Source organism: Myotis brandtii, unplaced genomic scaffold (genome assembly GCF_000412655.1).
Source record: "Myotis brandtii unplaced genomic scaffold, ASM41265v1 scaffold1040, whole genome shotgun sequence".
Taxonomy (NCBI): Eukaryota; Metazoa; Chordata; class Mammalia; order Chiroptera; family Vespertilionidae; genus Myotis; species Myotis brandtii.
Genome location: NW_005353498.1, coordinates 8,993 through 25,066, shown reverse-complemented (window position 1 = coordinate 25,066; position 16,074 = coordinate 8,993). Strand labels below are relative to the sequence as shown.

Sequence of the window (16,074 nt, the reverse complement as noted above, 5' to 3'; positions counted from 1 at the left end):
AATATTAACCATTACCCAGTAAAAGTTTCATTTCGCAGTGGCAGAGACGTCCTAGGCTGGCCTTCATGACTCAACCATTTTCCCAGGAACCCTGTTTCTTTTTAGTGGCTTATGGTAATAGATACATTATGATTAGTATTTCCTTAAATTATATTTTGTTTGTTTTCAAGATTGTTGCCTTAGCTTTCCTTTGACACATATGTGTCTGGCAAATATTTGTCCACTCAATTATTTTCTTTTGTTTATTTATTTATTTATTTTTATTTTTAATTTTTTAATTACAGTTGACATATATTATTATATTAGTTTCAGGTGTGCATCCCAGTGATTAGACATTACATAACTTACTAAGTGACATTCCTAATAAATCTCTCACCCATCTGACACCATACGTAGTTATTACAATATTATTGACTATATTCCCTATGCTTTACTTAACATCCCCATGACTATTCTGTAACAACCAATTTGTATTTCTTAATCCCTTCTCCTTTTTCACTCATCCTCCTATCTGGAAACTGTTAAAATGTTCCCTGTATCTATGAGCCTGTTTCTGTTCTGATTGTTCGTTTTGCTTTTTTAGATTCAATTGTTGATAGATATGTATTTATTGACATTTTTTGTTCATATTTTTATCTTTTTTTTTCTTCTTCTTCTTAAAGAAGACCCTTTAGCACTCCATGTAATACTGATTTGGTGGTGATGAACTCCTTTAGCTTTTTCTTGTCTGGGAAGCTCTTTATCTTTCCTTCCATTCTTTTTTTTTTTTAATATTTTATTGATTTTTCACAGAGAGGAAGGGAGAGAGATAGAGAGTTAGAAACATCGATGAGAGAGAAACATCGATCAGCTGCCTCCTGCACATCTCCTACTGGGGATGTGCTCGCAAGCTAGATACATGCCCTTGACCGGAATCGAACCCGGGACCTTTCAGTCCGCAGGCCGACGCTCTATCCACTGAGCCAACCGGTTTCGGCTGTCCTTCCATTCTAAATGATAATTTTGCTGGGTAGAGTAATCTTGGTTGTAGGTCTTTGCTATTCATCACTTTAAATATTTCTTGCCAATCTCTTCTGCAAAGTTTCTGTTGAGAAATCATCTGACAGTCTTATAGGAGCTCCCTTGTAGATAACTAACTGCTTTTTTTTTTTTTGCTGCTTTTAAGATTCTCTCTTTGTCTTTAACTTTTGGCATTTTAATTATGTCTTGTGTGTGGACCTCTTTGGGTCCATCTTTTAATTTATTTATTTTTGTTAATCCTCACCTGATGATATTTTTTTCATTGCTTTTCAGAGAGAGTGGTAGATAGGGGTAGGAGGGAGGGAGGGAGGGAGGGAGAGAGAGAGAGAGAGAGAGAGAGAAACATCAATGTGAGAGAGACACATTGATTGGTTGCCTCCTGCACACGCCCCAACCAGGGCCAGGGATCAAACTGCAACCCAGGATGTGCCCTTGACTGGGAATCAAAACTGTGACCCTTCGGTGCATGGGCTGACACTCTAATCACCGATCAACACAGGCCAGGACTCTTTGGGTTCATCTTGTTTGGAAATCTCTGTGCTTCCTGGACTTGTAAGTCTATTTCCTTCACCAAGTTAGGGAAGTTTTCTGTCATTATTTTTCAAATAGGTTTTCAATTTCTTGCTCTCTCTCTCGTTTCTGGCACCCTCATGATGTGAATGTTGGAATGCTTGAAGTGATCCCAGAGGCTCCTTACACTATCCTTATTTATTTGGATTCTTTCTTCTTTTTGCTGTTCTGATTGGATATTTTCTGTTTCCTTATCTTCCCAATTTAAAAAAAAATTTCTTTATTGATTTCAGAGAGGAAGAAAGAGGGAGAGAGAGATAGAAACATCAACGATGAGAGAGAATCATTGATCAACTGCCTCCTGCATGCCCCCCACTGGGGATTGAGCCTGAAACCCAGGTATGTGCCCTTGGCTGGAATCGAACCTGGGACCCTTCAGTCCACAGGCCAACGCTCTAGCCACTGAGCCAAACTGGCTAGGGCTCTTCCCAATTTTTTTATTTGATCCTCTGCTTCATCTACTCCACTGTTGATTCCCCGTAATATATTCTTCAATTCAATTAATGTATTCTTAATTTCTGATTGGTTCCTTTTTATGTTTTCTAGTTCTGCTTTTATGTTTTCTATCTCTCTGTTGAAGTTCTCACATCTACTCTTCCCTGCGTTCATTGAGCATCCTTATAACCTGTGTTCTGAAATCTGCATCTAGCAGATTGCTTGTTTCCATCTTGTTTAGTTCTTTTTCTGGAGTTTTGTTCTGTTCTTTCATTTGGGACATGTTTCTTTGTCTCCTCATTTTGGAAGCCTCCCTGTGTTTGCTTCTGTGTATTAAGTAGAACTGCTACAATTTGGAGGCTTGGTAGAGTGGTCTTTTGCAGTAGGTGCTCTGGAGGGTCCAGTGGCACAGCCTCCCTGATCACCCAAGCTGGGCACTCAAGGTGCACCCCCTGTGCAACTACAAGAGCCTTGATTGCTGTTGGCATGTCAATGGGAGAGACTTACCTCCAAGCCGGTTAGCAAAAGGGACTGGCTGTGGCCACTGACCTCTGACCATTATGAAGCATCAGCTGTGCAGGGGCCCAACCCACAGAGCAGGACTTACTTCAGTGGGTTTCCGGTGCCCGCTGAGTTTGCCCCTTGAGTGTATCACTTGAGGAGGTGGTGGTGCTTTGACATGATATAAAGCTCTTCACTGGGTGTGCTGGCTCTGGAGCCTTAGGGAAGTGCAGCCTGTGTTCTGCCTGGGGCCCCCTGGCATGAGCTACAAAGAAATCTGCAGATGGCTACTACTTGTGCTGGGCTTGGAGTTGCCCATGTGAGGCCAAGCTATAAACCAAGCCGTCTGCTGCTAGTGCCAGGCTGGGGGCCACTTAGTGAGAGGTGAGGCTTGCTTAGACCAGATGCTGCTTGTTTGAGGGATTTTAGGAAAATCTGAAGCATGAGCCAAGACAGGCCATTTGTATGGAAAAGCTACTGGAAATAACTTGGGTAGGCTTGAAAGTTGGGTGGGGGTGGGCCTCAGGGAATCACCAGGGCAAAGAGTGTGAGCCCAATGGATAAAGTCTCAAATATGGCACTTGCCTACGGGCTCTGTGGGAGGGGGCCCCAGAAAAGGAGCAATTGCTTCTGTCAGCACTTCTGTGTGGGATAAAGTTGTCCCCCCAGATCTTGCCCTGATACCAGACTCCGCATATGTCTCTGGTGACTTTTGAGCTGCTACCCCAATGCTGGAGCTCAGAGGGAGTGAGTCTGAGCATAGGCCCTTTAAGAGGAACTTCCTGGGACTCCAGCAAACCTCCTTATCACTCAGCCTCAATCCCCACTGGTTTTTACAACTAGAAGTTATGGGGACTTCTCTTCCTGGCACTGGAACCTGGGCTGGGGGGGCCGGGTATGGAGCTGAGATCCCTCACTTCTCAGGGGGGACCTGCACAGCTGATCTTCATCTGCCACATGTGGGTGTGGGACTTACCTGTTCTGCATCTCCACCCCTCCTATCAGTCTTGATGTGGTTTTTTTCTTTATATCCTTAGTTGTAGGACTTCCTCTCAACCAAATTTCAGGCAATTCTGAATGATGGTTGTTTTGTAGTTTAGTTGTCATTTTGATGTGGGAGGAGGCAAGTATCGCATTTACCTGCGCTGCCATCTTGACCAGACACCCAATTCTTTTCAAACATTTAGTACCTTTATCATAGTAAATTCAAAATATGGAGTAAGATGGCAGAAATGAGTACAGTTAAAACAGTATTGGATAAACTGGATGGGTTTTAAAACATCAATGAAAAAAATAAAGACTCTCAGAGTTAAAATAAAAAATAACCCCCAAGATTCAACTATATGCGTTTTCTAGAACAGGCACACTAGTCAAGAGAATATAACCTTGATCATTGATGTCTTTAACTGTTACAACCTGGATCTTTTCTGTATTTGTCAATGTTAATAAAAGCTAGCAAGCAAAGAAGTATTATAATTTAATCCATTTTACTGATGAAGATTACGAGAGCAGGAAAATTTAAGCACATTTTTCAATTTTATAGAGCTTCCCCCCTTCCCCCCAAGTTAATAACTGTTCATTAGGATTCAAGGTTCTGAACAAGGTAGGGAGCAGTGGCAAGAGGGGTCAGGTAGGGGGATGAGGAGGGAATATCAGCTTGGCTACCTGGGCCACTGCTACAAGTCAGATGGGAACCCTGGGTGGGAAGGGCTCTGAAGAAGGGGGGCTTGGGGTCAGTGAATGGTGTATCGGATGTAGGGGACCTTGACTTCCTCACCCGCTCTCATCAAACACCAGTGTCCGAACATGATGGCCCAGCTTTCGCTTCAACACACGGCTTAAGATCTCTGTCATTGGTTGATCCAACCATTCCTTGAGCTTGGCGGCTGGCATGAAGAAGGAGTAGAGCAGAGACACGCCCTGGGACAGCCTGGTGATCTCCAGTTTATGCTCTGTCTTGAAGCAGTCAAGGAACTGTTTGAGAGTCATCTCCTCACCATTAGGCTGCAGCCTCTGTACCTCAAAGCGATCCCACAACGTCCATTCCCAGATGTAGTACTGGTGACAGGATTCGGGAAGGGGTTCAGAGAAGGTGAAGAAAGGCAGGGCCAAGTTGAGGAAACCATTCTTGTAGGAGTCAAGCTTTCGGTGCCCCTGAACCACCTTGTATAGCTCCAGGCACACAAGGCCAACCACAGCTGCTGTGGGTGTGGCGATGGCTGGGATGATTTCCCCTGCAATCAGCTTGCTCTTGAGCTGGTCGGCGGCAGGAATGTCATAGTTCTCTGCCCGGAGGTTGGATGCGGCCACAATGAAATCAATATGGAAGTTGGTGTCATCATCCTTCTCAAATTCAGTGGGGAACATCTTGAATCCAGGAAGCTTCTCTGGACGAGGCAGTGTGGCCTTGAGCTCCTCTAGACGGCTTTCATCAACAGAGGCACCGGCGCTCTGCAGCTCCTGGTCAGAGACGTGGATCTTGACACCAGACTTGGGGGTGAACTCGGGGACCTGAACAGACTGTAAGAGTGCGGCCACAGCAGCTCGGTCCTGAGAGCCTGCCAGCCCAGAGGTCTGGGCAAACATGTTAGGGCCCGCCATCACGTCGTCCAGATGTAGGGGACTGTTGACATCAAACCTGAGTGGGTGCGGACATTGTTTGGGTCCAGACCAGAAGGGAGCGCCTGAGCTTGTGAGCTGGTCAGAAGGGAAGTTGTGTAGCAGCTGCCGGGATGTGTAGCAGCTTCCTCTCCACACAATAGTACCAGGTGTGCCAGCTCACACAGTCAGCCCAGGTCTGTGGCCGCTGCAGCAACAGGCTGCGCTGCAAGGCCTCCAGCACCTCCAAGGGTTGGGTGCCCGCCAGCTGCAGGGTCTGCTCCACAAACTTGGGGTCTGTGATATATAGAGCTCTTAAACTACCATTTAATCTATGTTAGAGCCTATGTGTTTGTTTGTTTTTTTAAAAAAACAACACCATGTTTTTATTGATTTGAGAGAGAGAGGAAGAAGAGAGAGAGAGAGAGAGAGAGAGAGAGAGAAACATCAATTTGCTGTCTTCTGCATGCTCCCTCCTGAGGATTGAGCCTGCAGCCGGGGCCTGTGCCCTGACCCAGAATCAAACCAGTGACCTCCGGTGCATGGGCCAGTGCTCAACCAACTGAGCCACACTGACCAGGGCTAGAAACTATGTTTATTTAAAATATATTTTTGTATTGATTTCATATAGGAAGGGAGAAGAAGAGACAGAAACATCAATGATAAGAGAGAATCATTGAATGGCTGCCCCCTACTAGGAATCGAGCCCACAACCTAGGCATATGCCCTGACTGGGTTGATGCTCAACCAACTAAGCCACACCAGCCGGGGCTACCCCAAGTTCTTTAAGCCCCTTCTTGCTTAGTCTCAAGTAATTATGGCCTCTGGTTTATGACCCTGTGTAATGAACTCATTTCATCACCTGTGCCTTAGACTGTGTTACCTATCTGTGGGCAGATGGGGAACATCACATCGATGTCTCTGGGCACGAACGCACACACATCTTCTTGAACAGACAAGCAAGGGAAGACTTTCCCCTTCCCCCTCAAATATAAAAATAAAAAAGAGAAACATAAAGATAATAATAAATACCACCAAGCACTGGACATTCTCTGTGTATCAATTACTGTGTCCAGTGTTTTATAATTATTATATTTTTAATTATAACGAATGTACAAAAGAAAATAAACTGTCTCCCAGAATATGGGTTACTACTGGGTGTCCCCCCCGCCCCAAATGTATACACACTTTAACAGCTGATAGCTCAATTTTGAAAATGAAATGTTTTTTAAAATAAACATTAAATTCTATATAATTATAAGTATTCAAAGTGTGTGTATACATTTTTTCCGGACACCCTATATGTACAGTTCTTCACTTCCTTTGGGAGGGATAGGCTCTAAGGGAGGGTTTCTATGTTGAGCTGAGCTGAGTGGAGAATGTTGGAATGTGAAGTGGAGAGGGGGGTGCTAGTAGGAATGGAGTCCTTTAAATGGATCTGAATGTTCAATTGGATAAAAAAAGAATATGGGGCAAAATCTGGGAAAGGGAGGAATAAAGAAAAAAAGGGTGGTAACAGGACAATTTGCACATGAGGAAGGAGAAAAGAAAGGAAGATGAGGGAGGGAGGAAAAGAGGGGAAGAGAGACAGAGAAAAGGGAAGAAAGTAGAGAAAGGGAAGAAGGATCAGGGCCTGGGCAAGAAGATAAAGCATGTTAAAAGGGTGTTGCTATCTGCCTTCTCATGGAAATCCTTTTCCCTTTTTTCCCATATACTTTTAGCAAGACATCCATCCTCATTACTGTGTTTAAGTGGCATCTTTTGGGAGATGTGTTGAATGGCAGAGTGCTAACTCAAGACGGTACAAATGGGTGCCCTCCATATGCAGATGAGAAAATGTGGTGGAGGTCACACAGCCTGGGAATGAAGGGAGATACGTGGAACTTTAGGTCTGTCTGATTCCCATGCTGGTGTTTGGGAATACCATAGGCCTGAGGATCCAGGAAGGGGGCCCACTGCGGGATGTAAATTGTTAACTCAAAGGTGAGCCCAAATATTTAAGTTGGAAGCGGAAGATGGTTATGAATTGGTGAAGCAGGAATCGATTACAATCTAGAATAGGCTGGTGTCGGTGATCAGAAATCTGTCTCTCAGGTTCCTACAGAGGGAGGTTTGGTCTTGATCAGGAGGGAAGGCTCCCATGAGAAGGAATAGACACATTTAAGGAAAAGGGTGCTGGTGCAGCCTTAGGTACACATAGCCAGAAAGAAGCACTGATTCCAGGGGAATCAATGAGAAACTGTGTAATTTTACTCATTATTGTAATAAATAATTTCCACCCCCTAAATGATGTCCATGTTCAGAGCCTGTGAATATATTTCCTTAACCGGCAAGACAGACATTGCAGATGCAATCCAGTTAAGGGTCTTAAGACGGGAGGAGTATCCTGAATCATCCAGCTGACCCCGATATAAGCACAACGGTCTTTATAAAAGGGAAGCAGGAGACAGAGACAGAGAGAAGGAGATACAACAACGGAAGGAAGGAATTAGCGTAATTCGAGAGAGGGACCATGAGCCAAAGGGTGCAGGCTGCCTCTAGAACAGTGGTTCCCAGCGTGGGCACATGCCTCACAGGGGGGCAATTTAATTTTTAAGAGGGGCAATTCGAGAATGAGTTATTAACAGTGAATTTTTTTGCATTTCTTATGGTTTTAGGGGCTTCATATACTGTATATAAATATCTATTGTGACATACTTATGCATTTCAGGTCTCTATTATATGTTTTGAAACTTTATTTGCTGTTTTTTTCATATCACTTCATATTATTATTGTGTGTGTGTGTGTTTTTTTAACAATTTCTTAGTGATTTCTTCCTCAGTACTTCAGCTGTCCTTTTGTTCTTTTCTTTTTGCTTTCATGGATGCCATATTCTTTGGAAGCTTGTTTAGATCAAGCCTTTTAGGCTTCCTCCACGTGAATAGGAGTTCACTTTTTAAATAATAAGAATTATATGTCCCGGGGGGGCATCAGGATTTCAGAGATGCTCAGGTAGGGGATGGGCAAAAAAGGGCGGAGCCACTGCTCTAGAAGCTGGAAGAGGCAGGAGACAGATGCTTTCCTAGGTCCTCCAGAAGGAACCAGCCCTGTGGACCTGGATGCAAGCTTAGCGAGACAGTTTCGGACTCACGGCTTTCTCAAATAGAATAAACGTGTGTTGTTTTAAGCCAATAAATTGTTATGATTTGTCACGGCAGCCCTAGAACACAAATACATTAATGGGCACAAAAAACTAAAAATGGAGCTCCCATTTGACCCTGTGATCCCACTTCTAGGAATATATCCCAAGAAACCAGAAACACCAGTCAGAAAGGATATGTGCACCCATATGTTCATAGCAGCACAATTCACCATAGCTAAGATCTGGAAACAGCCTAAGTGCCCATCAGTAGATGAATGGATTAGAAAACTGTGGTACATCTACACGATGGAATACTATGCTGCTGTAAAAAAGAAGGAACTCTTACAATTTGCAACGGCATGGATGGAGCTGGAGAGCATTATGCTAAGTGAAACAAGCCAGTCAATGAAGGAAAAATACCACATGATCTCACTCATTCATGGATAATAAAGACCATTACAAACTTTTGAACAATAATAGATACAGAGGCAGAGCTGCCTCAAACTGATTGTCAAACTGCAGTGGGAAGGCCAGAGAGGGTTGGGGGGCAGAAGGGAGGGGAGTAAGAGATCAACCGAAGGACTTGTATGCATGCATATAAGCATAACCGGGGGGGGGAAGGACACATATGTAATACCCTTTGTAATACTTTAAGCAATAAAAAAAAATAAATAAATAAAAAGAATTAAAAAAAAAAGAGAGATTTGTTATAGGAAATTGTGTCATGCCATTATGAGGCTAAAAATTCCTAAGATCTTCAGCTGGGAAGCCGGAGAGCCAGGAGAGCTGATGGAGTGAGTTCCTGTGTGGAAGCTGGCAGCCTCTGGGCCAAGAAGGGCTGATGTTTCAGTTTGAGTTCTAAGGCAGGAAATAACTGATGTCTCAGCTCAAGGCAGCCAGGCAGGCAGAATTCTCTCTTATTCAATGAAGGGCTATAGCCTCTTGGTTTTATGCAGGTCTTTAGGTGATTGGATGAGGCCCACCCACACTAGGGAGGGCAATCTGCTTTGCTCAGCCTATCGATTTAATGTTAAACTCATCCAAAACACTCTCACAGGAACACCCAGAGGAGTGTTTGATCAAATATCTGACCCTGTCAAGTTGACATATAAAAATTTTTTAAATATATTTTTATTGATTTCAGAGAGGTAGGGAGAAGGAGTGAGAGAGAGAAACATCAATGGTGAGAGAGAATCATTGGTCGGTTGCCTTCTGCATGCCCCCCTCACTGGAAATTGAGCCCGAAACCCAGGCATGTGCCCTTGACCAGAACTGAACCCAGACCTTTCCATCAGCAGGCTGATGCTCTATCCACTGAGCCAAACCAGCTAGGGCATTGGTGGCTTTTTTATGATGCCATTATAAATGGTATTGACACAAAAAATTTCCCTTTTCCATTTCTTACTAGTACACACACATGGTTTTTGTATATTAGTTTTACATTCTCTGACCATGCTAAATTCATTTATGATTTCAATTGTGTTTTGTCAATTTCTTAGGATTTTTCTATGTAGACAACTGTGTCATCTGTGAATAAACACTATCTTGACTCCTCCCTCAAACAAGGTATGGATTTAATAATTCTTTAGCTTTGTTACTCTTCCTTCCATACTATTGTTATCCAATATTTCTAAAATATATTTTTATTGCTCTGCCAGTGTAGCTCAGTGGTTGAGCATTGACTTATGAACAAGGAGGTCATGGTTTGATTCCCAGTCAGGGCACATGCCCAGATTATGTGCTGGATCCTTGGTAGGGTTGTGCAGAAGGCAGCCAATTGATGATTCTCTCTCATCATTGATGTTTCTATCTCTCTCTCTCCCTCTCCCTTCCTCTCTGAAATCAATAAAAAATATTTTTAAAAGATATGTTTTTATTGGTTTCAGAGAGAAGGGAAGGGAGAGGGAGAGAGGGAGAAACATCCATGGCTACCCACAACCCTCCCACCCCTGTACTGGGGATCGAGCCCATAACCCAGGCATGTGCTCTGACCAGGAATTGAACCAGCGACTTCTTGGTGCATGGGACATTCAACCAACTGAGCCACACGGGCTGGGCTGTTATCCAATATTTTAATTCTACTTTTCATATACCCTACAATTAGACTGCATTACTTTTATTTCTCTCCTCCATTGTGTCTGACCTGTATTGCTTGGGGGGGGGGGGGGGGGGGATGGGTCTGAACAATTCTGAAAATGTTGTAGTGTCACCATGTCTAGCATTTGGGATGGGAAGAGGCAATAGAGGATGTTCATTCTGAGGACCAGACATCTCCAGCTTCCCAGTATCCTTTCCTGACATCTGCCGAGGGGAGGAACCACCCTGGGAGAGATCATCCTGGAATCCAGTCCATTTCCCCAAAATGCCTTTACTTGGGGCAGCCCAGCTTGACTTACCCAGCTTGGAATGGGGGAGGGTTGATGACCAGAGCTCCTGGGTGAAGGGGGTGTCTAAACTGGGAAGAAAGAACAGGACTGCCTGGCCATCGTGGGTCAGTGGTTGAATGTCAACCTATGAACCAGGAGGTCTTGGTTTGATTCCCGGTCAGGAGGCAGCCAATCAATGATTCTCTCTCATCATTGATGTTTCTATCTCTCTCTCCCTCTTCCTTCCTCTCTGCAATCAATAAAAATATATTATTTTTTTTTAAGAAAGGAACAACAAAAATTAACCAGGTGGAAATTAATGGTGTGAGGAAGGGGTTCCGTCCAGGCAGAGAGAATAATATGTGCAAAGCCCAGAGTGATGAGATCCTTATCTGTCCAGGAGAAATCATAGACATGGGGATGAAGGAAGGGAAGTAAGGTCAGATGTGGGCTGGGATCACCACTCACATGGAGAGTTCAGATTTTATTCTAGTCTCACTGAGAAGCCATTGGGGGTTTTAGGCAGGGGAGGGACATGATCTCCCTCATGATTTCTCTAACAGCTCTGAGGAGTGCGGACTTGAAGGGGTGGGGTTGGAGGGTTGAAGACCAGCTGTGCAGGCCTCTAGGCAAGAGATAGAGGTGTAATGGCCAGACCAGAGTGCGGGTGGTGAAGGTGACATAAGAGGCCAGAGTTGAGTCTTAAGTGATGGAATCCAGATGGTGTTGGAACATCTGTGCAGAGGAGTGGGGGTGGTAGAGATTCTGGCCAAGATGGGGGGATGGTCTGGCAGAGGGAAGGTTGGCATTCACTAAGATGGGAAGGTTGGCATTTGCTAAGATGGGAAGGGAGCAGGCAAAGCAGGTGGGCAGAGGGGGGACTCTAAGACACAGCCCTAGGAGAAAGTGTCCTCCCAGGCCCGGCTTCAGTTTCCCGCTAGGAAGATGGTCCACTTCCTTCTGTGGCTCTCCTGTGACCCAGTTCTGACCATAAGGAGGTGGATGTCTGTTCTCAGCTCTGCCTCTCCCCAGATGAAGGGCTCTTTTAGTGCTGGGCGATGGCAGAGTTCTCTTTGGGTTCTCAGATCCATGCCAAGTTCCTTAGCCAGAGCTCAGTGAAGATGTGACGGATGGATGACGGAAGGAGGGAAGGAGGAGGGAGGGAGAAAAGGAGAGAAGAAGGAAGAATGAAAGGAGGAAAGGAAAGAGGGAGGGATGGAAGAAAGGAGGAAGAGAAGAAGGAAGGAAGGAAGGAAGGAAGGAGGGAAGGAAGGAAGGAAAGGAAAGGAAAGGAAAGGAGGGAGGGAGAGTTCTCAGGGCCCCCGCTATCCTTCTTGAACATAGAGGACCTCACATCCCACACCCCTAGGCTCCTGGGAGAGACCTGTGGGAACCCACCCCTGGGCTGTCGCCCGCAGAGATAAAACTCCCTCCCCACCCACTGCTGCCACCCTCCCCGCTCCCCCAGGCCAGGCTCCTGGCAGGCGTCCCCCAGAGAACAAGGCAAGCAGTGCTTCTGTTTCCAGGGCCCTTTTCCAGGAACATGTGACAAGGGCTATGGGTGCTGGAAGGGAGAGGGAGAGGGCATTCAGACCACAGAGAGGAGAACCGAGAGGAGCAGAGTAAGGATCTGGCTGAGGGATGGACGTGGGGAGTGAGTAGGGTGGAGAGGGGAGTCTGCAGCCCCAGCATCTAGCCCCAGGCTGGGTGAGCCAGTCTGAGTTCCTGTCCCCCACAGCAGCCATGCTTCCTCCCCCACAGCAGCCATGCTTCCTCCCCCACAGCAGCCATGCTCACCAGGTCCAGTCCCAGGCAGGGAGTGGTCTTTGTGCCAGGGTGAGGGAGAGGGCGGTTTTGAGCCAGAAGGGTCACATTGGGTGTGTCACATGCATGTGTGCACTGCCTGTGCGTGCTTCTGAAGGCACTGAGTGTGTCCGTGTCCATGTCTGTGTCTGTGTCTGTGTCTGTGCCTGTGTCTGTGTCCATGTCCGTGTCTGTGCCTGTGTCTGTGTCCATGTCCATGTCTGTGTCTGTGTCCATGTCCGTGTCCATGTCTGTGTCCGTGTCCGTGTCCGTGTCTGTGTCTGTGTCTGTGTCTGTGTCTGTGTCTGTGTAGTTGCGTGTGACTCGATTTGTTTCTTTTGGCTACTGTGGCAAAGTGCTACAAACCAGAGGCTTAAAACACCAGACATTTATTCCCTCACAGTTCTGGAGGCTGGAAGTGCAAAACCAAGGAGTCGGCAGGGCCATGCTCCCTCTGAAGGTGCTGGGGGAGGGTCCTTCCTTGTTTCTTGCAGCTCCTGGTGGCCCTTGGCGCTCCTTGGTTTGTGGCTGCATCACTCCAGTCTCTGCCTCCATCTTCCCATGGTGTCCCTCTGTGTCCCCTTCTGTTCCTGTGAGGACACCAGGCATTGGATGAAGCCGCAGTGGTTCTCAACCTTCCTAATGCCGCGACCCTTAAATACAGTTCCTCATATTGTGGTGACCCCCAACCATAAAATTATTTTCGTTGCTACTTCATAACTGTAATTTTGCTACTGTTACGAATCATAATGTAAATATCTGATATGCAGGATGTATTTTCATTGTTCGTGACCCACAGGTTGAGAACCGCTGGTTAAGGGCTCACCCTAATCCAGTATGACCTCATCTCTGTCCATCTACAAAGACCCTGTTTCCAGCTAAGGTCACATGTTGAGGTTCCAAAACCTGTGCACCTGAGCCAGTGCTCAGCCCTGTCCACTTCTGTGAGTGCAGGACCTAAACTGGGGGAGGGGGATAATTCAACCCACCACAGTACCCTTGCTGTGTGTCCCCGGCTTCTCCCGGGCTCAGACAAGCTGCAGGCGGCTGGGCAGCGCTCGGTAGATACATGCAGGGAGAGGGTCTGCTTCTGGCTCAGAGTTTCCTGGGCATCACTGTCACTGTGTTTCAGAACCGATGCACTGAGCTCGGCTCTGTCCGCTTCTGTGAGCCCAGGGCTTGGGCTATGGCCAGAGGCACGAGCAGGGAGAGCTGAGTGGGTCGAGTAGTGTCTCCTCGAGGAGGAAGGGTACAGGGACAGGATCTGGGAACCTGGCTTGGGGCTCTGGCTGGGAGCCCGGAGCTGGGATGAGGGCGCTGGCCCTTCTCCTCCCCGAAGTCCAGACTGTGCAGGTGGCTTGGAGAGCCCTCCTGAGCGTCCTGCAGGGCGGTTGTCCTGGGAAGAGTGGCACAGGAAAGCGCCAGAGGGAGACAGGAAGCGGAGAGAGCCCTTTGTGTGTGTGTATTTGTAACATTTGGGTATTTAGGAGCTGGTACCCTGGAGCCCGTTTGTAGCCAGAAGAGAGGAGGAGGTGGGCTGACCCAGTGATCAAGGACCGGGGGCCAAATGGCATCCTCAGAGTCAGAGGAAAGAGCCTGGAAGTGGGGCTGAAACCCTGCACTGTCATGGCGCCAATAGGTGTCACCTGCTGGGGGAGGAGGAGTGACAACCAGCCCAGCAATGACCATGAAAGATGCCGGCAATGCCAGCAGCATGTCCTGAGAACATCCGCTGTTGAGCACTTGGTATCCAATTCCCATAGAGAACCTGCGAGGGCAGTTCTCTGCTTGTCCCAGCACACGGTAGGGACCGGGATTTGAACCCTGGGTCTGCAGGACTCACCACCTGCGTGTGTCTCAGAGAACAGAATAGATTCTAGTAGCTGGAGGCGTAGAGGAAGGACGATGGGCAGGCACTGCTCCAGGAGTCAGGGCTTGAGGCCAGAGCCAGGGCTGGGGCCACGGCACGGAGAGGCATGTATGAGGGACCCCATCTTGACATTCGAGCCAAATTGTCCATTTTCCAAATAGGATTCTGGGGCCTCCAAGCCTTGGCTGGTAGTGGCTCTGAGGGGACAATCTTCTAGGGGGAAGTGGAAGGGGACTTTGTAATATTGGGAGGAAACCTTGTCTGAGGGCATTTGAAAACTTGTTAACAAATATATATATGGTATAAATGATTGGTATATGTATGTATCATTGATATATATATATAAGTATGAATATATATATTCCCATTTTTTTTGGACTTAAACTTAGGAGCTTTGAGTAATTCATGATTTTCACAATGATCCTGTTCTATTTATTCCTGTTTATCATTATGTCCCACTCCTTTCCCCACCCTCAACAGGCAGCATTTTAATTTGTTCCCTGTGTGTCCTTCTGCTTGTGTGAATCTTATAAAATGTATGTTGCTGCACAGACATGTTCTGACTGTGGTGCGTTATACGGTGCTGGAGGTCTCCTATTTTTTCCTAATTTTTAACCCAGTGCTATGTTCGTAGGAACCATCCATATTGCTATGTCAGTCTTGTTTTTCGCCCCTAAATGTTGTTTAGGGCTCATGGCCACCTCCGGCACGGAGAGGCATGTATGAGGGACCCCATCTTGACTATTTCCCATTTTTGTTGGACTTAAACTTACGAGCTTTGAGTAAATCATGATTTTCACAATGATCCTGTTCTATTCATTCCCATTTATCATTATGTCCCACTCCTTTCCCCACCCTCAACAGGCAGCATTTTAATTTGTTCCCTGTGTGTCCTTCTGCTTGTGTGAATCTTATAAAATGTATGTTGCTGCACAGACATGTTCTGACTGTGGTGCGTTATACGGTGCTGGAGGTCTCCTATTTTTCCCTAATTTTTAACCCAGTGCTATGTTCGTAGGAACCATCCATATTGCTATGTCAGTCTTGTTTTTCGCCCCTAAATGTTGTTTAGGGCTCATGGCCACCTCCACCAGATTTTAATTCTCTACTCCCACAGACGGTGGGGTCTCCCAGACTGTCCCCCACTCTCTGCCAACACAGACGATGCTGAGATGAACGTTCCTGACCGTGTCCCCTCGCTGACCTGTGTGTTTCATTCAGAGGGAGACTCAGGAGCAGTGTTTGTGGGACTTGGGGTAAGTGCTCCCTTCATTTGGCCATGAGCCCCCAGGTACCTGCTAGAAGGACTAAAGTTCACTCATCTTCGCATCTGGGCCAACACATGGCAGCATCCAGCTTTCTAATTTTTGCTACTCCAACAGGGGTAACGTGGTGCCACGCTGCTGTTTTAAATTGCATTCCTCTAACTGCTGATGAGCAAGGGCAGGTCTGCGTTTCCTGTCTGCCTATTGCGTTTCCTCTTCTGAACATCGCCTGTGCCTACCCCTTCCCACTTCCTGTTATAATTCCAGCCTTTTGTCTCATTGGTTTGCAGACATTCCTTACAGACTCCAGATATGAATCTCCTGTCAGTGTTTACTGAGATACAAAAGTCTGCACAGCCGAAACCGGTTTGGCTCAGTGGATAGAGCGTCGGCCTGCGGACTGAAGGGTCCCAGGTTCGATTCCGGTCAGGGGCATGTACCTGGGTTGCGGGCACATCCCCAGTGGGGGATGTGCAGGAGGCAGCTGATCGATGTTTCTCTCTCATCGATGTTTCTAACTCTCTA

General features: G+C 46.5%; 2 pseudogenes; both read right to left on the bottom strand.

Annotated features, from left to right (window-relative positions):
• Window positions 1–3,513, bottom strand: part of LOC102260835 — a 35,939-nt pseudogene extending 32,426 nt beyond the window's left edge.
• A 746-nt stretch (window positions 3,514–4,259) lies between these two features.
• Window positions 4,260–14,042, bottom strand: LOC102260541 (annotated as a pseudogene).
• Window positions 14,043–16,074: the final 2,032 nt, after the last annotated feature.